The 25,039-nt window shown below is 44.4% G+C and overlaps 1 protein-coding gene across 1 annotated transcript in view; it reads left to right on the top strand.

Annotated features, from left to right (window-relative positions):
- The first annotated feature begins 1,309 nt into the window (after positions 1–1,309).
- plxnb1b (plexin b1b) overlaps positions 1,310–25,039 on the top strand; it is a 72,440-nt gene continuing 48,710 nt past the window's right edge. Inside the window, exons 1-2 of the mRNA XM_084704227.1 lie at positions 1,310–1,646; positions 19,065–19,167. The gene's annotated coding sequence lies outside the window, so the exon portion shown is untranslated. The remainder of the gene's footprint in view (positions 1,647–19,064; positions 19,168–25,039) is intronic.

The raw sequence follows: 25,039 nt of genomic DNA, 5'->3' as shown, positions 1-25,039 counted from the left end.
TAGATTTGTTTTGTTTTTCAAGGTTGCACTTGTTTTTCAAGCATTGCTATCTTGCTATGGTTTGTTCCCACACGTCACAGTGTGAACCTGTGAACTGGGGAGCTTATCCCAGAACCCCTCTGAACCTCGTCAGTACGGAAGGAGGGAGAGTGGCCCTCTGATCTTTGGCCCTCTCATGACCAATAACTCCACTCCTCCCTCACAGTCCCACTCTGTGTCCCCTCTCTCATCCCAGTCTGCACAGCCTCCTCTCCCCTCTGAAAGGCAGAGTTGGTATTCAAGGGAGGGGTCTTGGAGAGTTGGGATGAATGGCTCAGTGTTTCAGCGGTATGAATGCAGAGTGTTGCACCCCCCTACTCCCCGAGCCCCACCATGACGGACAGGCACGTTCATTCACACACACACACACACACTGCTCTCTCCTTCCACTGCACCTTTCTGTCACACTGCCATGAATACTACTGACACACACACACGCACTCAGGGAGACACACACAGAAGCTATAGTAGACCCCCTCCCACACACGCACACATTTCCATCTTTTCTCCTCTGCTCAGCTTTGTTATTTTTGGTTATCTGTTTGATCAAGTTGTTTCTCTTCCCCCCCTTCCTTTCTTATTTGCTGTCACCTCCCAGCTACCATGTTTCTATTATGTTTTAGATGTACTTCAGCAAGATTTACGTTGGGAGACAAATGGTTCTCTTTTCCAAAGAGGGGAGACTCAACACAACCTTATATTGAATCATCTTTCTAAATACGTTTACTGATATGCTGAAGATGTGTCTCCAAAGGTTGGAATTTTGTGAGAAATCCAAAAATCAAGAATCAACATAATATCACCCTAAACATTTACCAAAGGGCACATAATTCAAATGAAGTGACTGTTACTGAGTATGTGTGGAAATTGATTGAATGTATTGCACTGAGTAGCCTACAATACTGTCACTGAATGAGGGCTTATGATGTCATTTAAACTGAATATCTCAACGCCCTCAGTCAAGACTAGAGGACCGCTCATAGCCTACATTACAAAGAAACGCCCCACTTACTCGCAATACACTGACGTTGACATTCCGATGTATTTGTCTTTATATCCTGATCATTTGAAAAATACGACCACTAAACTATACGCAAGTCTGAAGTTGGCCAGAAGGGGTCCGCCAGTCACCGGGACATTGTAGTAGATCCCTTATAGCCAATTTAGCCAAGCCCCTTTTTACGTGTTTGGAGGGCTGGCGCTGCTACTCTAAAGTGATATCGTCCAAAATCAAGTCATTCTCGCGACTATTCGCCGGGTGCATGTGGTAATCGTGGAAAGCAAATAAAGCACTTGAAAGAAAAAAACGGTTCAAGCGTCCGCGCGCAACTCTGTCTGCAGGCCGTTTTTACAGAAGATTGTAGAAGTAGGCTACGCGCGTGAAACCATCTGAGCACAACTGAAAGAAAGGTATTTGACTCAATTCTGAACGACTGTGGAATTTGTGTTGTTGTAACCTCTGGGAAGCGCTGTGATTTGCTTGGATTTATAAGAACCCGTTACAGACACATTGGATAAGCTTCCTCACCCCCAAAGTATTAGGCATTCAAGAATTGCCTCTTATCAAAAGAAGTGAACAAAACAGCTAGTCCTGTAACACCGAAAAGGTGAGTGGAGTGGGCTTTTGGACCCTGGATAACTTCATAGCACCTGACGACTACAGCAACTCACTTATCTATTACGGAACATTTATTATTTATTTGTGAAGCAAAGTTTTACGAGTAGCCTACTTTTTTACCATCATAATCCCTTTTTTATCGTTGCTATTTAAACAAGCCTGTAAATCGAAGTCAGACATACTTATAACAGTCCTACAAAGTTTACACAGTCGCCGTTGAGACTGCCTCTAACTCGTGACAATATTTGACCAGTCGAAAAGTGTTAGATTGTTGTATTTTTCGTGATAAATAGCCTAGGCCTACTCTGTAAACTCAGTTAGCTAGGACATTTTAACGAATTGTTGGAGCAGACAATCATTCTAAATCAAAAACGTTTTCATGAAATAGTTATTCGATATCGAAATCAGTGAGAAGTCAGTGAGAATGGAAGCATGGCTATCCAGAAGTTATGTTATTTTTTTGTTATTTAGGAAAACTCATTTTCTCCCGAGCAGTAGTTCAATGAACCGCAACAGGCAGAGGTCATTGGATTAGGACTGACTGTTCTGTTTTTACAGTCCATTTGGATTATGCCCTGAATGCGTCGTGCCTCCAGGAGTTTCACGTGTATTTTGATTGGTAGTTGTTGCAGCACCTGGGATCAAGAGTTCTGCATGAGTCATTGTGGCTACACTTTATAATAGATGTTAGACTCTAAACTGGCACAGAGAACAGCATCATAGGTAGAAGGCATAAGTTCCTGTATTCTAGTTTAACCATTTAAATCCATGCAAAGGAACAGTATTTTAAAGAGATGTGCCGTCTTGTGTGTGGGAATGAAATAGTTGCTTATCAGAGAAGCTTAAGAATGTAGGTTCAAGTTCAGTATGTTAAGTTCCATTTATTTTTCCAATATTTAGAGCAAGAGACCTTTAGTAATTTTCAGCCCTTGTTCACAGAGTAGTCATTCCTCAAACTGTAGCCATCTGTTCTCCTCAAGCTCATACTGTAGCCTTATAACTGAAATGACAGCTTAGCATAAGCTCAGGAATCATGGACCCCCCCCCCATGTTGATTTTCCACTAGAGAGGCTTGTATTTGGCGCTCTAGTCAAATAACTAGGCCATTTCTCGACATCAGCTTGTTCAATGCATCTTTATTATTTTTGCAACTGGCAGCAACATTGTCTTTCCCTTTTTACACGGTTTGTCTTCATCCTACATATTTTCACATTTGAGACACATTTGTCTGATGTTGCACGACTTAACCAGCAAATGAGAGCTGTGTGTTATGAAACCCTCAGTTTTGTCTGAGAATACTGCAAATGTAATTTGAAATTATTAGGTTTATGGGCACAAAGTCATCATTTGGAATACTGCCCCAAAACCTTGACAACTAGCATGGTGAGCTATAGACGGTAACGGTACAGTTTTATGAATGACGGAGCTTCTTCTGGTGCTTGGGGGAGGGAAAACCCAATTATTTGTATTTTCTTCCTAAAAAGAAAACTGCCACTGAATATTGGTCATAAATAAATAGGCCCGAGAATGACCGAACTCACTGTTGCCTAAAGTCAAACCACAGCAGCAACTGCATGATTGAAGTCAGTGTAGGATAATAAATGTGGCTAATTAGAACAGACGTCTAAAGAGTCTTTAAAAGTTACAAAGAAAGCAGTCAATTAGGGTAAAATACGTATGTGTCAGTCTTGTAGGAAAAAATAAAGAGGGTGGCATGGTTTTGCACTCTCCACCTGGACAAAGTCAAACACCAAAAAACCAGAGAAGTCATGACAGGTAAAATGACCCCATGACCTTATGAATGAATGTTAGCATTATGTGTGCTCTGTTTTGACCTTTGACCTGTAATGACCTGTGTGTAAAATGTGCAGTTTTCAGATAACAACATATGATTAACAACCTTTCCTCAATCCCTGTGGATCATTGCAGAAATCATAACTATGAGCGAACAAATGTGGTGAATTACGCATGAGATTAATTCAGATGGAAATTCACAAACATTTATTCTTTACAGACTAAGACTGTAAAAAAGAGTATTCCAGAGACCAGGCGCTAGTGCAGTCTTGTTCCCCAATGGTGCAGTGTGACGCCTTAAACACTGTAACAGCCGAGGTCAAAGGTCTAGAGGGGGGAGGGGCTTATCTGTGCATGTCCTCCTTGTCGGACAGTGTAGCATCAAATACATTCATCAGTTTCCTCTCTCCCGCCAAATGTCCTCAACACTAGTCCCTGTCCATCAATAAACCAGTCATGTAGGGCAGTGAGCCGGGGCGGACGTGGTCTGCCGGTGTGAATCGTCTTGTTTGGCTTCTGCTGTGCCGTTTATCCCCACAGTACGGTAATTAACAGGTGGTGAGATGTCAAGGACGGAGCGGGGCGGAAAGTTTGATAAACTACCAAGGGTAGGCGACGGCAGTAGATCATTGGGCGTTGGGTTGATTAACAGTGTCTCATGCCTCTCGGTGTCTGGACTGCCGTGTTCCAGCAAAGTGCTATGTGATATAGGAGGAAGCGCCGGCTAATATGCACAAGTCAAATGAAACATCTCCCCTCTCATAACTGTTTCTTAAAGAAGAAGTAATTCGGTGTTCATAAATGAAGTTGGTGATTGTCCACAGTATTTAATTGAAGATTAGGGAGAACGTTCTTGTAGAGAATGCAGAGATGCGGTACCAGCCAGACTTCTATCATGTAAACCAAGTAATTATGATTTGTTACAGAGCCTTTTAGCAAAGGCTTAAGGGTTTTTATTGTTTATGTGAGGTATTTCTTTAAAACAACAATTTCTGAATGGAACAGTTTTTTGGGGGGATCCTACTCTTAAAAGATGTGGCACAGAACCCTAAGGGTCTGTTATTCATATGATGACTCATGATCATTGGGCTTGGAGCTTAGCTGGCTCCGTGCACGATGTATGGATATTCTATCGTGTGTTTGTCGAGCATTGCCTCTCAAGATGGAATATGAACCCCCCTAGAGTCTGCAGGCACACCATTATCCAACAGGCCAAGTTTAGACGTGTCCTTGATTCAAATGAGCCCAGAATTTTGGAAGAAAAATGGCTGACTTGTCTTTTTTTCCAGTAACATGCCTACTGATAACACCCTCATAGGGTTCAATTAGGAGTGAAAGCCTGTTCACTATTCAAATGAGGCATTAGATCCAACTCCATGCGGTGTTAAGTAGACACAGTGCAGTATTGGAATTCCTTTGAAGCAGCCCTGAAGTGCCCAAAGAGGATGCAAATGAAGAACTTGTATGTCTCGCTGTCTGCATCACACTACTGAAGATCATGTCTGTAGGTTGACATATTGCAAGATCTTGGTTAAATGACTATCAAATTGCTTTAACCTATTTGATTAGGTGTATGCATAATGTCCTGTGGAGTTTTGTCGTAATTGTGTTATCCGGTGGTACTCGGAGATCAGGAATTTCTGAGTTCCAAGTCACCGGTTCAACTGGAACGCCCTCTCAAGTTGGAATTCCAACTCCGAAGGTCGTAGGAACGCCACTACCTCCGACTTTGTAATCCAAGATGGCAGCACCTTGTATCGACGGTATGGAAGCTGTAGTATATACTGTATATTTGAGCAATTCTGTATATTTGAGTCTCATTCAAATTGTTGTACACACAGCACTGTCAGTACTGTTTTACTGCTGGTGGTGGACATGTTGCTGTGGTGTTAGTATTTGCGAATATGCCGTAATGCATTTTATCAACGGGTATTGATTAACAATAGCTATTTTGGCTAGTGTTGACAACAAGTAAGGGAAAGTTTTCCTGGGGGCAGCCATCTAGTTTTCTGACTTTCTGAAACACGATCAACTTGGATTTACTCGGGTGCGTTTCGAGTTCTTACTTCCGATGTCACTGGAGCATAGCATTATAGCCCAAAGTGCAAAGTGGTTCCTGGGTGTTAGGCCTAGCTGAAGGTGGAATTAACATAACATTTGAGAGACAAAGCAATGTACAGCAGGGGGCATTTGAACCTGCTATCCCTTGATCTGCAGTAAAAAGCTCAAACTACTGAGCTATACCTTCTCCTATAAACATCATCTGTGTGTGTGTGTGTGTGTGTGTGGGTGGGTGGGGGGGTCCATCCCACTCGCTCTCTCCTGCTTCCTCTAACTCCTAACTCTTCTGTCGTTCCATGTAATTCTTTGACTTGTTAAACCTCTCTCCAAAAGTAGTTTCAATGTGTATCTCTTCAACCCCCCCCCCCCCCCACACACACACACACACTTCTCTCTTTCTCTCCCTGGCACAAACCTCTGCTCTGTCTATATGTCTGGTTTTCACCTGCAAGCTGAAGGGCCCAGAGAGAAAAGGACGGACAAGGCTGAGAGGGTCTTTGTCAAAGCCAGGTTGAATAGGAGAAGATCGGCCCCTACCTACGGGCAGGTGATGGGGGGGGGAGAGCTGGCCACACACACACACATACACACACACACACACACACACACACACACACTGCTCTGAAAATGAAATATTGTGGGTGTATGTTATTGTACTGCTGTTATGCCAAGGCACACCCCTTGCATTACACTTCTTCAAGGTTAGGGATTCCCTCATGTCATGCCTACTTAATATGGATGTGCTGGATTGTTTTGGCATGTTGTAAAAGTTTGTGTGTCGTCAGTAATGGGTCTGAGCTTGTGTGTGTGTGTGTGTCTGGGGTGAGCTGGGCCTTTGCTGTCTTTAATACTCATCTGAAAGTCTGTGTGTCTGTATGTGCGTGTCTCTCTCCCTCAGCAGGGTAGCAGAGAGGGAAAGCACCACTATCTGCTTTGTGTCTTTTGTTGTCAGTTGAGGTTGAAAGGGCCAGGCGACAAATGGGGAGGGACCCATGCAGAGGGAGGGGGTTGGGGGGGAGGGGAAGGCAGAGAGGGAGGGGGTAGGGTGGTGTCAGAGAGGAGGGAACATGAGGGTGGAGGACAAGACGGGGGAGGGGTATGGTGGGAAGGGAACAGTGGGATGTGTATTGTCTGGCTGTCCATCCGCCGACCTGTCTACCTCTACCTGTCCACATTTCTGCCTGCCTGTCTGTCTGTCTGTGTGTGTGGTGGAGTACAGCTGGTGTTGACTTGCGGTTAGCACTTCTCCGCTGTAGGACAGGTGAGTGGGTGTGACGGAGAGGGAGTGTTCAGCAAAGTTAGGGCAGAAAGTGTGGGGGGGGGGGGAAGTTGAGGGGCTTTGAAGTTTTCTAGCTATTCGAAGTGTCTGACTTATAGCATTTGCCATGTTTTTGTTTGTTGTTGTTCTATAGTTATTCATTGCTGGCTGTGGACAATTCCCTTCCAGTCCAACCTCCTCTACCTGCCTCTCTACTTCCTAGTCGGTGGAGCATTAGGAATCAGTAGGTCAGGTCACCTGTGGTAAATCCTTTTCAGAACAAAGCTGGCTGGCCTCATGTGCTTGCAGCCCACCCCCCCATTGTTTTATCTGTGTTTATAACATTTACTTAATTTAAACGCATTTATAGTAGCTTTTAGAGTTGTATTGTTTGCTATATTATTCGGGCTCTGTAGGGGTTAAGTTATTTGATTAATTCCATGGTTTACACAGTGTATTATGTTTGAAGTTGCATGACCTTTTGCTGGATTATTGATGATGGAAAGATGATGTTTAGCTTGATATTCTTTGTTTGTTTATTTTTTCTTCTGCTATCAGAAATAAACCATAATGAACTAGACCATAATAATAGATTGGAACAGAGTCCCTGTCAGTGCTCATCTCTCCTAACAGACAAGCTGTTGAGATGATGTCCCTGGAATCAGGCTATCTCGGAGATATCAGTAGCCCTACAATACCTATATCCTTCACAGGTAATTTGGTGGCTGAACACAGACAGCTGGCCAGTCACCGTGACTCCTGACTGGAAGAGAATGGATATTCAAAGGTTTTCAAACTAGAACATCATCTCCGTGATGGCAGGGTTGTTTTTTGACTCATTTGAGAGGGTGTGGGCCGATATTACATTTACATTACATTTAGTCATTTAGCAGACGCTCTTATCCAGAGCGACTTACAGTAAGTACAGGGACATTCCCCCGAGGCAAGTAGGGTGAAGTGCCTTGCCCAAGGACACAATGTAATTTAGCACGGCCGGGAATCGAACCAGCAACGTTCTGATTACTAGCCCATTCCCTAACTTCTCAGCCACCTGATTCCCAGATGAGGGGCATCTGTCATTGTCACATTAGTTGGGGGAGTTTGTTGAACGTTGGTTGTTGAGTGTGTGTGTGTGTGTGGTTTTGGCAGCCACATCACCAGTGTGAAAAGCAGCCTTTTCGGGATGCCGACAGAGCCCACCGTTGCTAAGCAGGAACCATGGAGTCTTTAGAAAGGGGTGGTGGTGGGGGGTGGGGGGGGAGCTCCGTTTCCCCAGAAACACCCTTTTTTTTCTCAAGGTGGCTGCCAAAGCTGGTACGGTCTCCCTTAGCCCCTGCCCCGACCTCCCCCACCTTAAACCCCCCAACCCCCCAGTAATGTTCCCTGTCCTGGGAAAGGCGGGGGGTTGCTATGGTGAGCCACAGACAAATGTTGGAAGCGACGTTGAGAAGTTTGGCGCTCTGAGGAAGTTCACCTCTGCTGAAACAGACTTGTCTAAAGATTGCCTCCCTTTGTGCTTGTGTGTGTGTGTGTGTGTGTGTGTGGATGTGCGCATGTAGATGTGTGCCAGGATGGGGAAAGGGCTGGTTCTTTACAGGCCTGCATCGGCTGCCCTCTCACCGTGTCACTTCCTGTTAGTTCACACCTACCAGAGGTTAGGATGTCATATGTCATCTCCCCAAAGATGTTACTGACCCCCACACCCCTCCCCCCTGCCAACTTCATGGTGTCAATTGGCAACCTTTTGCCACTTGTTGCTAAGTTAAACCAATTTGTGTACCCACAGAAGAAGAAATAGAAAAGTCCAATTCTATTTGTCAACCAGAGTATTTCATGAAAAACAGCATTATTTAGACTCATAATGACGGTATTTCGATCTTTGTTGCTTCCAATCTGGGTTGTTCAGTAACTGATCACACTAATCCTGCTCTGCCTCCATATACAGTAGGATAATGCCATGATCAAATCCTCTTCCCTCAACATCCGTATAGATCTGCGCGTTTCTTTAATTGTCCGCCCCCCTAATCCTTGAGTCTAAGTGTGTGTGTGTGTTTATTCGATCTGGGATTTCAGTTGGTGGGAGCATATGTTTGCTGTTGCACACTCTGCTTCCAGTCTGCTTCCACCATAGGCGCTTGAATGTGCCATATTACAGCCAGCTACAGCTATGTTCATGTTATTAGAAGAATACGCTTTTCCACCCGCTTCCCAAAGCCCAAGTAGCTTTAATCTGGGAGTTTTGGGGTAGTAATGAACTAGCCCTCTGTTGCTACATGACTAAGAGTTCTGGAAGTACTGGGGATGGGGCGTGGTGTGGTTTGGGGGTGATGCCCCCCTCCGTACACACACACCACCTCACATCACTCCACCAATGGCAGGAGCTAGTAGACACATTCTGTTACCACTGGCTGGCTGTTCCTATTTTTACCCTTCTTATTAGTGTACACATGACAACACTCTGTTGAACTGTGGAGTGGTGTAACTCTGACGGTAGGTCACACCAAACTGTTTAGACCTCCACTTAAAATGGTGTAGCACGTCATGCCAGTGGTCCACTCCCCACAGGACAATTACGAGAATACGAAAACGTTTTTGTTGAGTGTATCAACCTCACAATTGTGCACGATACTTCAGGAAGTTTCCTATTTCCAAACCGGACCGTTTGCCTGCCTCATGTGCTGAGCGTGTTCAGACCACTTCCCCACTCTGGACGTCTCTCTCCTCCTCCAGTTTTCATTCCTCTGGTGTGCTCTCTATCTGTGCAGTTGTGCACCAGCATAGAAGATCCCCGAGGCGGGGTTGTGCTAGCCTGTGAGACACCACTGATGGAGAGCTCAGAGAAGCTTCCTTGCCAGGTGGTCTGTCCTCTTACCTCCTGCTCCTCCGCCACATCTCTGCCTCTGTTCCATTGACCCCCCCCCCCCCCACACACACACACCCACTACGGCAGCTATCTCCAAGCCGACAGCCATTAACATTCCTTCAACCCCGACCAGCCAGGCCATCCCGGGACGTGCGGGTGTCCGTTGATCTCCGCCTCTCTGCTTGCCCCCTCCACCCTACCTCTCCTGTAAAATTTCCTCCCAATTTGAAACGTTTGCCGGACCCATGCTGGTTTCATGTCATTCATTCATTGGATTTTTTTTCTTCCTATTCAGCATTGAAATGGTTTGAATTTGAGGCAGAGGACACAATACAGTTGTCTACTGGCCCGTGCTGTGCACAGAAGGAACGCACTTTAGCGAGGAGGCTGTGAAACAAACAACCTTAGGACCTGTCACCCCCCCTCTCCCGTTAGGAAATGTTGGGGCGCTAGGGTGAGAAACATGCTGCGTTATTTCAGGTGGACTAGCCAAACTGGGAGTGCAGTGGGGGGAGGTGGGGTTGTTTACCTGTCGTAGTATTGACGTGACCCACCATTCTCCCTTTGTCTTATCAGTTGTGGTTCTGTACAATAACAGACACATTTGGAACATACTTTATTATTATTATTACACAGCGTACGTCAATGAGCGGTAATTCATGTTGTGGTTTGTTTGGCTTCCTGCAATCGAGCGAGCATCGCATTCACATCCCATGAACAGCTGTAAAACTGCCCTGAGTTTGCAGTAATTGCTGTAATTAAGACATTTTCTGTTTTTTAGTATAACCTGGCCCACAGTGATGGTTTGTACCATGAACAAATGGTGAATAGTTCATTTATTCAAAGACAGAACTTCAGTTCTCTCTCAAGTAGTCACACACACACACGCACACACACACACACACACACACACACAAGCCTTCACATGTGGGATCAGAATCGGATGTGTTTAGCACAGATGTCCTAATGAGATCCAGCTCGAAGAAACTCTGGTAGCAGACCTTACTTTCATGACTTGCTTACTGTTTTGATACGCACACTTGCACATAAAACAAACGTTACACTCGCACACATGCTAAACCACCCACACAGTTGTGTGGAATAACAGCTTGCATTGAACAATTTCAACCTGTGCTCGTTTTACACATGCAAATACATGCAATGAATATCTGCATCTTTCCCAAATTCATTTTTGCCAACCATACGGTTTGAAATACAGAATTAATTACATTTTTCTCCCGTCTATGCCAAATGTTTGTATTGATAAATATAAACATATATATCTACAAAAACCTTGGTAAATATTGTTAGTTGGCTAGGCATGCTTTGACTTATCTGTGCCCCACAGTATTAGCTAGCTCTGTGGACCTGTTAGCTGTCATTCTTCCAAGCTGATGCGATAAACATTGTGCAGTTGAATATGTCTGTGTGAAACTCAGCTGTGTACCAGACCCTGCTCTTCTAGACTTTGTGTCCTTATATGCATAGTACTACATTGTCCAGCTACATTTTAAGACAGACAGACAGAACACAGAAAGAGGCCAGATCTATTCTTCCATGCCTTGTTCCTGCATACTGTCCAGGCATACACACACTGACCGTGGCACATTCCTACAGAGTAGGGACTGTCTTGGGTTTAACCCCAAGTATGTCAAGCAGTGGGTTGAAAATAAAAACACACGATTGTCATGCACACACGGGCATGGAGCTTGGAGGGCAGACATACAATTAAAGTGCACCCCCCCCCCCCCCTCCGCCCTCATTCTTGCTGCCCATGAAAAAGGCTGCTTCAACAGTGGCATGTCACGGTAAATTGTACCAATGACTGGATGAGTATACAGAATCCATTTCAAATCCATTTTGTGGTCTTTGAGGATGGTTTTTCATCTCCCTTAGCTAATCAGGGATTAAAGAATGCAACCATTGCTGGGGCCTATAGCTCATGCATTTTAGGGTCAGGGGAGAGAGAGAGATATAAAAAAAAAGTACAATTAGAGATTGTGGAGAACCAAATAAATGATAGCGGCAGTAAAGGTTTTTAAAGTAGCCTTGAACACCAATACGGTGTCAGGCTCCCTGATTGAAACAGGAAGTATGTTCCAGAGGAGAGACGCTCTGTACACAAATGCCCTCCCGATGTTTTTGTTTCTACAATGTCCATTTCCCAAAGCCTCATCTGCAAACTCACAATACTGACAGTATGAAAAGAGAGCACAAACTTACTGTTATGAAAAGTTCAATAAAAAAAGGATTGCTAATGCCTACACAATGTCCTAAGGATGTAGTACATAAGGTTCTGGTACATAAGGATGTACCAGAACGTGTGTGTATCAACCTGTAGTCCTACTATAAAAAAGACTGCATCAGGGAACACATTTTCCTGTTAACAATGCATTAAATACTATTGCCTGGATAATATAATAAGTACAATATATTGCACATACTTTAAACATGTCTCTCCATTGCATAAATATCACATACTGCCATACTGCACATACTGTACAAACACTGTCTATACTATCTCCATGTCATACTATGTCTCTGTGCATAGTGTAATTTATAGAGCTACCATTTTGTGGAACATATATTCGCACTGCTGCACATAAATGTTATTCTTTTGCATTTCTGGTTAGATGCTAACTGCATGTCACTAGTTTGTACCTGTACTCTGCACAATCACAATAACGTTGAATGTAATATAATCTAATAATGTTTAACCCTAAATGACACAAGGCCCTTGAGGATGGACCAGAATAACAGCCAACAATTGTCCAAACAGACATGATGTAGAAATTGTAAGAATACTGTGTTGTGGGGGAAAACAAATATATAGTTAAAAAGAAAAGTTTTGTGTGGTGAGAATTTAGTTTAGTTGTGGTAAGTTCTACAATATATCGACAAATGCATAGTCCCGAACCTCATCTACAAACTCACAATGTTGAAAATTGACAATGCACGTTCAAACGCAACCGCATCTCATGTGAAGAGCACAATTCAAATGTAAAATGCATTTTTTTCCTACAAATGTGAATTTTGGTCACAATTTTTCATAATCTGTTATTTTAATAATTATGAGTAAAAACGCAGCTTTGATATGCATACACGAAGGGTGAGCACAAATAGGATGCCTTTTTTGTTTGGAAGCTAGCTTGCGCTGCAGTGTTAGTGTCAATCCCTAAAGGCCATCCTATTACATCCTGTCAAAGCACCCCATGCACACGCACATTCTGACTTAGTCATACAGTTGCTGCAAATTTTAATGCAGTAGTTAGGTTTCAAATAAGGGTGCTCCGATCGATCGGCGATCATCACCGACTGATCATTTGAAAAACCAGATCGGTACACACTATAAAGGCCTATCAAAGGAGACGTTTTTTTGTTTTTTGTTTGCTGTGCACTTTATTGCCCATGGTTCTTTATCTCCTACCGAGAGAAAAAAAGTGAAACTATATTTTGACTATGGCCTTTTATGTTGCAGATTTGATAGTCTAAAGTGTGTATAAAGGATGTATAAAGACTATTATATGGCAGGATAGTTACATTTGTTTATTTATAAGCGGTTATCAATAACCCAGCATAGGCTGCTATGGTTTATGGTGCGTCTCTCAAAAGCAAGCGTCTCTAAGAAAGAGAGTGGAATATGTTAAACATGTTTCCTGCGCCTAAATAAACAGTTAATTCATAATATTTTATCATCGATTCTTTGTTATACTTAATATACATTGTTGTTAAATAGATAATGTTACATGATAAATAGAAGGCTTCAAATAGACCCCTTAATCATAATCATAATGGGGTTTAATCGGCATTGAACAAAATTATAAACACAACACTTTTGTTTTTGCCCCCATTTGTCATGAGCTGAACTCAAAGATCTAAGATTTTTCCTGTGTACATAAAAGGCCTATATCTCTCAAATATTGTTCACAAATATGATCCATCGACCTCACAGTTTGGCATATCAAGGTGCTGATTAGACAGCATGATTATTGCACAGGTGTGCTTTTGACTAGCCACAATAAAAAGCCATTCTTAAATGTGCAGTTTTTCTGTATTGGGGGGGTCGGGGGGGGGAACCAGTAAGTTTGAGTTAGGGTCAGGGTTAGGCTTAGCTAACACTTGAGCTAACAGGTCGAGACCCCGACCTGATGAGGACGACCCGATGAGGTCAATGAGAATGACGAGCATGCAGATGAGCTTCCCTGAGACGGTTTCTGACAGTTTGTACAGAAATTCTTACCTTAACCCAGTAAAACTCCACATTTTAGAGTGGCTTTTTATAGACAGATTTGTGAACAATATTTGAGGGAAATAGGCCTTTTGTGTACATAAACAAAGTCTTAGATCTTTGAGTTAAGATCATGAAAAATGGGGGCAAAAACATGTGTTGCGTTTATAATTTTGTTCAGTGTTTATATATCAATCAAAAGCAAAAGACACAAACTGAAACTATTTTGCCTCGGGGCCATTATGTTCATGTACCAGCGGTATTTGCTCTTGACGGGCCCCTACAGTCTCCAAATGGTAGAACCTTTTCACACACACACACACACACCCGCACTGTGGTCTGGTCTGTGCACCATGTTTCACTGTGAAGTCACCGGACAATCCTCTGGTTCACTGACTCTGAACCCCGCCAACGCACACACACACACACACACACACTGAGTTCAGTCGGTGAGTCTACTTTTTATTGACCATGACTGTCCCTCAACCATGTCCCAGATAGTAGAAGTCAGTTGTCAAGATTGGTCATATTTAGGTTTCACACACCAAACTCATCAAAACACACTGTTATAATCAAAAGCAGTTCATGGTCAAACAAAACGACCTGTGGATTTCCAGTAAGAATTGATTCCTATAGTAAGTTTCTCTAACATCTGTAGTGTCGGTTGGCTACAGAAACCGTTTTCCAAGAAGGTCAAATTCAGTTAAACTGGGAGTCCTTCACTCTGCCCCGTTATGGCTTTTAAATCGGGTGGAACATTGTGGGAAGTTTTTTTTCCCTCATTAAACTTCCTCCAATCACAGATCTTTGGCTGGCCTGCATGTTTGTTCCAGTGTCTTGGTTAGCATTGGAATAAATCGGCGTTGGAGGGGGAGGGGAGCTTTTTCCATTCCAGGTTTCTCTTTCATATCTCAGATGATGTCCCTCTCTTCTCGTAGGTGATGTAGTATAACATATTCTGTATGGTGTTTACATTTTACAATAAACCTTAACTTTTGAGCCTTTTGAGTTTCCCAGCCTTTCAGTGTTTAACAGGGGGCGGAGATATTAGCTTTAGATTCAACAAGGCCATACAAGACTCGTTCAGTAAAGAGGGGACTTGCCCACATTTACCCCCCCCCCCCCAGACCCAGACCCCGTTGGTCTGCTCCTGTTTCCATATCGACCATAATTTCAAGCCATGAATGAAATCCACCTTCAACTGTCCAAAAGGCACATAGGGATACCCCTTAAGGGAGCTGTTTATTTTGCCAGATTTGACCATGCCTGCTTCCGCTGTCCCCAAAGAATTGTAGGTTTGGGGTCTCCTAAAATCACCCAGGCAGGCCCTCTATGATGCCTCGGTGTTAGACTTACTGTGAACACTCCTAATCATTATCTCGGTGGTCTATGGAGATGAAAGGCAGTTGGACAGGCGCTGCAGGGAGAAGCCAGACTAACAGACGGGGGGGGGAGGAGGATGATGACCCCTAGCCCTGGGAGTTAAAAAAGCATTGGTAATGATCGTAGGCAGATGAGACCCAGCTGATAACCCAGTCAGTGTGTGTGTGTTTTGAGGGGGCTACTGCACACCAACTCAAATGGATTTTCCACTCGCAGATTTGAAAAAGGGGAACGTGCTAATATGAGAAGCAGATTGTGTTGCTGTCAGATTAAATTTAGAGGCTTTATTCTGTGTGCGTGCCATTGCAAATATGCTGCTAGAAGCCTAATGAAGCAGTTGAGCACAACACTTACCATTTCATACCATTCCAGCTTAGAACACTACTCAACATAATGAATAAGCTGCACTACAGAAATGAACTCGTCCTCTATCTCGTAATCCTGGTGCTTCACATTCTGAACCAGTGAGCGTTCCCATCTTTTTATGATGTCAAACTAGGACTAATTGCCCGTCAATATATATTTATTAGTCTCACCGGAAATTAATTATGTGCCACAGCAATCGTCAACCAAACAAACACACTGAAAACTATGATATCAACAAAAACCTGACAACAGTGCCAATAAAGCATCTCAACGTAATCACAGGCCTATAGACATCACATCACCAAAGTGCTTTACATATTGTAAGGTGCGGCTTCCTCACACACAGAGGCTCAGTTCTTTTGGTTTGACAGTTTGTTCAGCCGTGCAGTACAGGTCGGCACAAATGATCGACGAGCCCGGTTGGTTTGAAGGGATGGCACTCCATAAGGTCTGTTTGATGGTGACGACTCGTATACGCTAAACAGGGGATGTGGTTCATCTCTAATAATCGCCTGGCCTCCTTGACTGACCCACAATACAACTTACCAAGCAGTTATAAAGAAAGGAAAGCCGCAATGCCTCCTTATGTTTTTTGAGATGCCTGGTATTGGCATGACCGTCTTGGAGTCTGTGGCCTTTCAAATATCGTTAGCCCCGGAAGGAAGCAATTAGGTTGGCGTTAGCCATGTGCCAAGAGGCCTGAGAGGGCACAGACTTTTGGACAGGGTTCAGAGTCATATTTGGGCAACAATTTATTCTCCACTCTAGAGGAAAAGATCGCTGCCTTTTTGTGTATTTAATTGTAGACTGACTCTGCTTAAAGGAACACTACGTGGTCGATTTAAAGAGCTGTGGCACCACTGGTTTTGATGACGTCACGTGTCATTTCCCTAGTTTAAGTGCTGGTTCTTTTTGATGTATTTCGGTTATGTGTGTGTGTGTGTTCCAAAGCTCTTCTAAATGCAAGAATGGTTAAGCTGGTAGAGTGGAAGTGTGTGTGTGTGTGCTCATGGGAGCTTACATTTGGGTTTTATGCTTTGCAGGCAGATAAGTCTACTGTCAATGTTAATATTCTTATTCAAGTCATTTATTAAAAGTAAGAAACTGCCTTATTTTAAAGTCCCACAATTAAAAAAATAATCCTGAGTGTCCAAATGGCTTTGACATTTGTTTCTCCTTTGCAGAAGGAGATGGCATTGTCTGATAAGGTCTTGTTCACTCCTCGGTTTTCTCTGTCCATCTGACCTGCATAATGTTGAGTTTGCTCCATTTTGACCTGGTTAAAAAAACACTCGTCGATTTGGTGTGTTGGAGAGGACTCTCAGCACAATGAGTGTGATGTAACCCACCCCCCAGAGCGTGTGTTCAGGGACAATCACCCCTCTGTTTGGTCCAGCAGCCCACCAATTTTGGTAGGGTTGAGCGAACGCGCTATGTCACTAGTTGAGTCACCGTACAGTCCCCGACAATGGGAAGTCTAGTTGAAACGAGCACATTCCCACTTCAGGGCCACAATGGGAACTTGACTCACAAAACATCCGGATCCCCGGATGTTACAATGAGTTACAGTCTGCCTAAATGACAGTAAGTCGTCCCCTTTTATGTTCTGCGAGTGCCAGCGTACAAGGGTGCTTCGGTTGTTCTGTCCTCCCGGTCATTATTTAGCCAAGCCTTGTAAGCAGACCACTTCCTCCCTGTCACAGTTAGCTGAGCAAATCTACACAGCACACTTTCACAATGTAGATCCTAGATAAACGACCCTCGCACGACGTTCTTCCCTCTATGATACGCTTGTCTTGGGGATGTTTACCTGAACTGATTATCCATTGTGCTCAAAATGGGTCATAATCCTCAAAGTGGAAGTCCAATAAGGGTCAAGCAAACAAGATGTCTGGTGAGGATGCTTCACATTTCCAACACTAAAAGTATCAACATCACCAGAAAGTATTCAAGATGGGCAGTCCCCCCCCCCACCCCCTCCTTTTAACTGACGTCAACCTGGGCCTAGCGGTCTCAAGCTAGGTCACAGATTAATGAGCCTATTCTATGACTGAGCCACTCTTTCTGCTTGGGCCTGAGGGAGTAGTCACAATGCAAGACCAAACAGATCCAGGAGTAGGGATTCTTTCTGATCCCGGATTGACGAAGGAGGATCAGCTGACGGAACCCTGAAAGGTTTCCTGATCTGGTAAAACCGGTTGCCTTGGCGATTGGGCTAAGACATCAGATGCTTGTTGAAACCTCAGGGCAAAGATGTATAAGTTACTACTTTCTCCTTTCACAACCTGTAGGGAGTTTTCTGGGGATTGGCCCAAGCTTTGGCCTATGTGTATAAGCAACATTCCTGGCCATGACCGTTTTGTTCTCCATCATTTTGAAGTCCTGTGCATGGTATGGATTTGACAAGAAGATGACCAAAAGGATATTACAGTAGGAAGACGAATCATCATAATGCCATTGGGTACCATTTTTTTGTTTACCAAAATGTGGCTAGGTGTATAAAGATTAAGTTGATACAAACCAAATGCTGGCATATCATAAGCCTTGTGATCTTTTGGTGGTGAATTAACTATTGATGTGTAGTCTTGTTGGCAATGCGGTTTCGGTAAAGTCCGGACACAATGTTGTGTCTGATCATTTGATGATTGCTTTATTTGAATTTGCAGTTTTTAGCTTGAGTTCCTATGTTATTTTACCTAATTGAATCGACCATTTGACCTGACCAAAAACATTGTATCTGTAGTACCCAATCGTAATGAAATGTGTTCATCGCACATCTTTGACATGTTATAATCTGAATGCAGTTGTGTCTTTTATGAACTCCAATGTAAAGCCTGGGAAATTCTTCTACGGTTGGACTTCATGAAAGTGCTTTGTGTTCTGCCAAACCTCTTTACTCTGTGGTAGCCTTTTTTAGGTGACTTTTGTAACCGGCTTTGCTCCACCATGTTCAGCAAGGCTTCCATTGTTGCCTCAGACAAAAGGTGCCTTGTTCTCGGCCAGTGCATGGTGGCCTCACCTGGCTAGCATGAATGAAGATGTAGTGTGTATTAACCCTTGTGCTGCCTATGGGTCACATGACCCAAAGGTTCATAACGAACCATCGTTGTGGTTACCCAATTTTACCCAATACAAAAACAAATAAAAATAATTTTCTTTTAACCTTCGCAATGTGGGGGGGTTTGAGACAGCTTCACTTTGTTTTTGTATGCGGTAAAGTTGTCGCAATACGACGATGGGTCACAGTGACGAAGATAACACAAGGGTTAAGTATTTGAAAAGGCTTATGACCAGTTCAGACACAACTATTTCATGCTAAAGAATGATGTGTAGAAAGCTTAATTGTTTTACTGTTTGTAACACCTTATCATATATGAACCTAGACCATGGTAGGGCTGCTGAATGCACTCCAAGGTCATTGTAAGATTATTAATCATATGTCTTCTATCTTTAGGTTTCACTTGCTTCATATGGGGGCCCAGCAAGTTCGAATTTTACATTAGGATTGTCAAGTTTGAAATGTCAAGGATAGAACAGTCAAACAAGGAATTCTAAAGGTAAGACTAGACAATTGGAAACTCTTTTTTAAATTGGTGGGAATGGCACGTAATCAACATAGCTGGAAAGACCACGTGTGTCTGTGTGTGTGTGTGTGTGTGTGTTCATGTGTTCATAAGATTCCTTGATATCGAGTCCAGATCTCGAACGCATCATGATTTCCAAAGATTATTTACATTTTGTGCCGTATTACTAGACAAAGCAGGGAACATGAGCGTAATCCTTCAAGGCACGTCCTTCAATCCATCTGCATGATGCAAAAGCTCACCGTCTGGGTTTGGGGTTCCTTCACCTCTGGTGACAAGATCCCACACACTCACAACCACATCCCAGCGCATTCAGCAACTATTTAAAGTGTCAACATCTGGTCCCAATTACCCCCCACCCCTTCCAACACACACACACACACACACACACACACACACACACACAGAGAAGCCGAGGGAGCTTAACCCACTAAAAATCCCTCCCTCCTTCTACAGTAGTTTTTATCAGTTTGTTTTCATATTTCCTTTCCTTTGGTCCTTGGTCAACCCTCTTCTCTTACTCCTTTGCTGCCCATTGCTCTTTTTATTGGGGAGGGAAGGGGGGGGGTATTGTTATTTTTCTCTCCTGCTGACCTTGGTTACATAAACTAGAAACATAGCCCCCCCCTTTCCGATTCCTTCTGTTGTGTTGCCAGTTTTTGCAAGGGTTCCCATATTCCAATGCTCCCTCAAATCCCAGTGGTTTGATCACACTGTGAAAATCACAGTTGGATCTGGGTATTTTCTCCCAGGTCAGGAAGGTTAAAGGGGGGAGGGAGAGTTGGGGTTAAGCAGGGAGAGTTGGGGTGGAGCAGGGAGAGTTGGGGTTGAGCAGGGAGAGTTGGGGTGGAGCAGGGAGAGTTGGGGTTGAGCAGGGAGAGTTGGGGTGGAGCAGGGAGAGTTGGGGTGGAGCAGGGAGAGTTGGGGTGGAGCAGGGAGAGTTGGGGTGGAGCAGGGAGAGTTGGGGTGGAGCAGGGAGAGTTGGGGGGGGAAAAAGAGGGAGGGAGGAAGCTGTTGTAGTTGAACCCGGACTTCTTTGCACCTCCTTTAACCTTTCCTCACAGACCATGTGGCGAAACAAGTGTCTCAATTACACTGTAAACCACTGTTATGTCACAGGGAAGGACCATGTTCGGGTTCTCCATGTTTTTGCCAGGCCTCCCAACTCCGGGATTCAACTCCTGCTGTCACACTACACGAAACATTCACACGTATAGAGAAACATTTGGCTAACGTCCTCAGGTTCCCTTTTCAGCGGGTCATTTAGAATCCTCATATTAGCAGGATGACAACAGGTGTCACAGGACAGCATTCTGCTGTCATCTTACCTTTAACCTTTTTGTTGTACGCCTGAGGTTTACAGTACTGTTTCTCATACCCCTCAGTCACCAGGTTGTCCACATTAGCTCCAGCAGCTCCAAGCACAATCATTAAGGCTCTAGCACTCAGCCAAGCCTGTGATTTGGTCACTGTTTAAACATCCCTCCACTCGCACAAGCCGGCGGCCTCAAGGCATGGGCCCCTAGAGTGGGTTGTTATTGTCTGCGTTCTCACTGTAACCTCACTTTGAGGGGGGTTGTTATGATTGTGTGTATGTACACATGTGTGCGTGAACACATGCACACAGGGATTTGATCGAGGGAGTGGTGTTTTGGCTGAGATTTGCCCCCCCCCCCCCCCCCCCCCCCAACGTCCAGTAGCTCATCCAGGGCCCAACACAATAACAGTGCCTGGCCTCAGTGTGTTTACCCAGCTGGTCATCACACACACATACACACTCAGAAAATACCGTTTCTCTCTCTTTGATGTCTCTTTCTCTCTCTGTCTGCCTGTATCTCTCTGCCTCCGTTAGGGATGCACAATATGGATTTCAGCCAATACTGATAACAGATAATTGCCTGCTTCTCATGGCCTATACTTATGAGACAACGGATAATTCCATGTTTTTGTATATATATATATATATATATATAAAAGAAGGAACCCTAACCCTCACCCTAGGTTCCACCCCTTGGTAGCGCTGTATCTCGTCAGAGTGTGTATTAGCTTTGGGGCTAATCAGGGGACCCATACGAATATGTCAGTATCAGCCTCGAGTTTTGGGGACTTTAGGAACCGGAGAAACTGTTGTTATAATGGGGGAAAACTCAAATGCGCATCGTCAATATTTAGGGGGTTTAACAGCCTTTGAAAAAACCCTGCATGTATTGCTAATATTGGTGTAAAAAGGTATACAAAAGGCTAAGATGTACTGACCAAGATTGATGATATAATATTCCATAGCTCTGACCTAACCAATCCTGACATCACAGTTTTTAAACAAAAAGTAGTTCTGAGTCTTCAGTTGATTTCTTTTTTCCCATAAAGAACATTACTTTGGAACATGTACTATTAAACTACAGAACATGTCTTGCAAATTGCAACCTTCCAAAACTGTGAAATCCATCCACACCGACAACAACATGTTTGGCTCTCTAGTCTGTCGGCCTGCTGCTCTTTGTTTACACGGTGTGGTCCTACCTATCCACTTGCAGCAGTTTGACAGCATGAGCACAACACCGGCGTGCTGGGTTTGTCAAGTCAACAAAAGCAATATTGGCTTCGTATTATTGGCTCTAACGGCTATCATTTTATAATCGGAATGATACATAATATACATTTGCCTATATTCTGTCAATTAGCTGTCGTATGTATATTGTGCAATCCTCGTCTCTGTCTGCCTGTCTCCTTCTCTCGATCTCTGTCTTGATCTGTCTCTCTTTCACTATCTCTCTTTCTCTGGACCCCTAGCTGTCTTGTTCTAGAGCTCTTTTCATCTTTGTCATCATCTAGAAAATCTTAGTCTGTCTGAGACTCTTGACTTTGTCAAGAACATTATGACTTTGTCAGCACAGAGAAAAATACGTTTGGGGAAACATTGACTAGTGTTTGGCGAATCCTGATTTAAAGGCCTCCATTGTTATTTGAGTCGTCGTCGTCGTCGTCGTCATCTGCCGCTTGTCCGGGGATCGGGTCGCGGGGGCAACGACCTAAGTAGGTTATTTGAGTATTCTGTGAATTTGCATGCATCTACTGCTGTATATCTGCGTGTATGTACACTTACTCACAGACACACATACACTCACGCACGCACACACACACTCACACACACACAGACACACACACACCTCTATCAAACCAGACCGGAGATGAGTAGCCGAGTAATAGATTACAGGGAAAATATCAGCAAGGGGCAGACAGGAAACCCAGCAGGGGAAGTGTTTGTGCGTGTGTGTTTGTTGGTGTGTGCGTGTGTGTGTTTTGGTGTGCTCAAAGACGTAACCCCTCAGCAGACCACAGAACGTGGCCCACCTGTCTCAGACACCGTGCCATACTGAGGTCAACCATACCGTGCCATGATGCTTTTAAAACCTGTCACATGGACTAATCACGGAAGGGGGATGATCAGTCTTGCAGGAATGATCTGCCACCATGCACATACTATAAGATAGATTACAGTATTTAAGTACATAAGAAGGAGAAAATAGGATTGTCTCAAAACCGTTGTCCTCTGCTTTGAATGACGTCGTGAAATAAGTGGAGGACTCAGTCATTAAGGCGTCCTAAGTGAAGTTGTAGTCAGGCACATTTATTTAATATGGTCAGATGTGTAAATGAGTTCCGAGTTAAGATTCATAATCAGACCGATTGTTCACAATCTGGTCCAAGGACACACGGACAAACTGACTATGCCCTGGACCTTGAAGTCGAAAGGGATCACAGTTTGTTTGACAAAAAAGGTTTGCCAATTTAATGTCAGCTTTGAGCTATAACACACACACACATGCACACGTGTGCCCAGACATGCACACACCTCAGATGCACATATTCGCCCTCCCCATCACTCCTGCCCATGGAGACATTTCAACTGTGCGCCATCCTGATGGAGGTTTGGTAAAGCACTAAGGCCGGCCCGAGGCAGCTGTAGATTAGACGGCCTCTAATCGTATCAGACTTCTTAGCTAACATCAGGGGGTCTGATAAGAAACCCTTCAGTCAGGGGGACTGTGGAGTGGACCTACTTCGAACAAACCTGTCTGCTTCCACAGACCAGCCCTGTTGAAGTGAAGGTAGTGGCTGTTTGACGACTTCAAGGATGACAGAGGAGACTTGGAGACTGCGTAGGTTATTCCATGTTTATTCCTGCCAGGTCTGCCAAAGTCCCAGGTGTCACCAAGTTCTGTTCTCGGTCTCTCAGTTCCGTCATTCGAGTCGACTGGACCATCACTCCCGCACGACACAGCCCTAGATGAAAACTCGACACAGCGTTTTCGAGAGGGAACCTCTGCCTACACACTCCCAGTAAAGCTTTGGGATATTTTCAGGTGTGTGTGTGTGTGACAGGGTGGAGCCTGTGCTCTTGCAGTGTCTGGACATGCTGTGAACGATGAGGTTCAATTGTGGTCATATTTAAAGACTATAAGTATGGCTGGGTTGAAACGTTTCATGTGACCCAAAGGTGTTCTCTGTCTGAACACACTGCATCAACAAGGTTTGGGAACGAAAGCGGGTTCTTGCCTGTGCCGTGCTGACGTCTTCGCAGGGTCCTGACAAGATGACCCCTCGCCCTCTGACGACAGCGCCGCTGTTTTCCAGACATTCCCTTGACTCAAGCTGCAGACTGCCATAGTCATGTAGAGCACGCTATTTATGACACATATACTAGAGCTGCCGTTTGTTATTCTGTTGGTTTAAGGAAAAACAAGATCAACACTGAGGTATTGTTGGGCGTCCTGTAAAAGAGATGTTGTCATTTCATGGTGTCACAAACAATCTACAAGGTAGATGTTTGCAAGGTCTCTGTCTCGCCTCACGATTCAAAGTGCACAAAAGGACGTGGTTATTTCAGAAAGTGTCCTCTCATCATAAAACAACATTTCCCAAAGGGACTGTAATATGTGAGCAACCATATGTCTGGAAGGTCTGCACGGTTCGGATGAGACACATCACCATGCTCCAGAATTTTGAGTAAACAAAAATGAGATGTGCGCACACACTCACACACACACTCATATTACAGATTGTTTCACTACAGCCAAGCCCTCCACCTAAGAAACGAGCCCTCAGGCCTTTTCCTGTGTCTTCTCCCCGTTATCCTCCTGGCCTTTAGCAAGGCAGTTTCTGCATGACCATACTTGTACCAAAAGAGCTAATAAAGTTGCAATGTAATCGCACTCTGCAATCGGCTAGCTTATCTGCACACTGTTTCTTCGTGCAGCAAGGTGACTTTACTTGAACGAGGGAGCAGTAGTCATAACAAGCAGACAGAAGTAATCAAATCATGTCATTTAGCCTTAGAGAGAACCAGTGAGAGAGAGGGACGTTGAGAGAGAGACAGTGACAGAGAGAGACAGGGAAAGACAGACAGGGAGAGCGAGACAGGGAGAGAGAGACAGGGAGCGAGAGACAGGGAGCGAGAGACAGGGAGCGAGAGACAGGGAGCGAGAGACAGGGAGCGAGAGACAGGGAGCGAGAGACAGGGAGCGAGAGACAGGGAGCGAGAGACAGGGAGCCAGAGACAGGGAGCCAGAGACAGGGAGCCAGAGACAGGGAGCCAGAGACAGGGAGCCAGAGACAGGGAGCCAGAGACAGGGAGCCAGAGACAGGGAGCCAGAGACAGGGAGCCAGAGACAGGGAGCCAGAGACAGGGAGCCAGAGACAGGGAGCCAGAGACAGGGAGCCAGAGACAGGGAGCCAGAGACAGGGAGCCAGAGACAGGGAGCCAGAGACTGAACAGAAAGACAGTAGAAAGAGACAAAACAGAACTTCCCTCATCCTCATTTCCATTTTACAAAGTCACCTCCAT

The sequence above is a fragment of the Hypomesus nipponensis genome, chromosome 9, assembly GCF_054491055.1.
Source record: "Hypomesus nipponensis isolate SF chromosome 9, ASM5449105v1, whole genome shotgun sequence".
Taxonomy (NCBI): Eukaryota; Metazoa; Chordata; class Actinopteri; order Osmeriformes; family Osmeridae; genus Hypomesus; species Hypomesus nipponensis.
The sequence above is the reverse complement of the archived record's forward strand: the minus strand, read 5'-3'. Positions and strand labels throughout refer to the sequence as shown.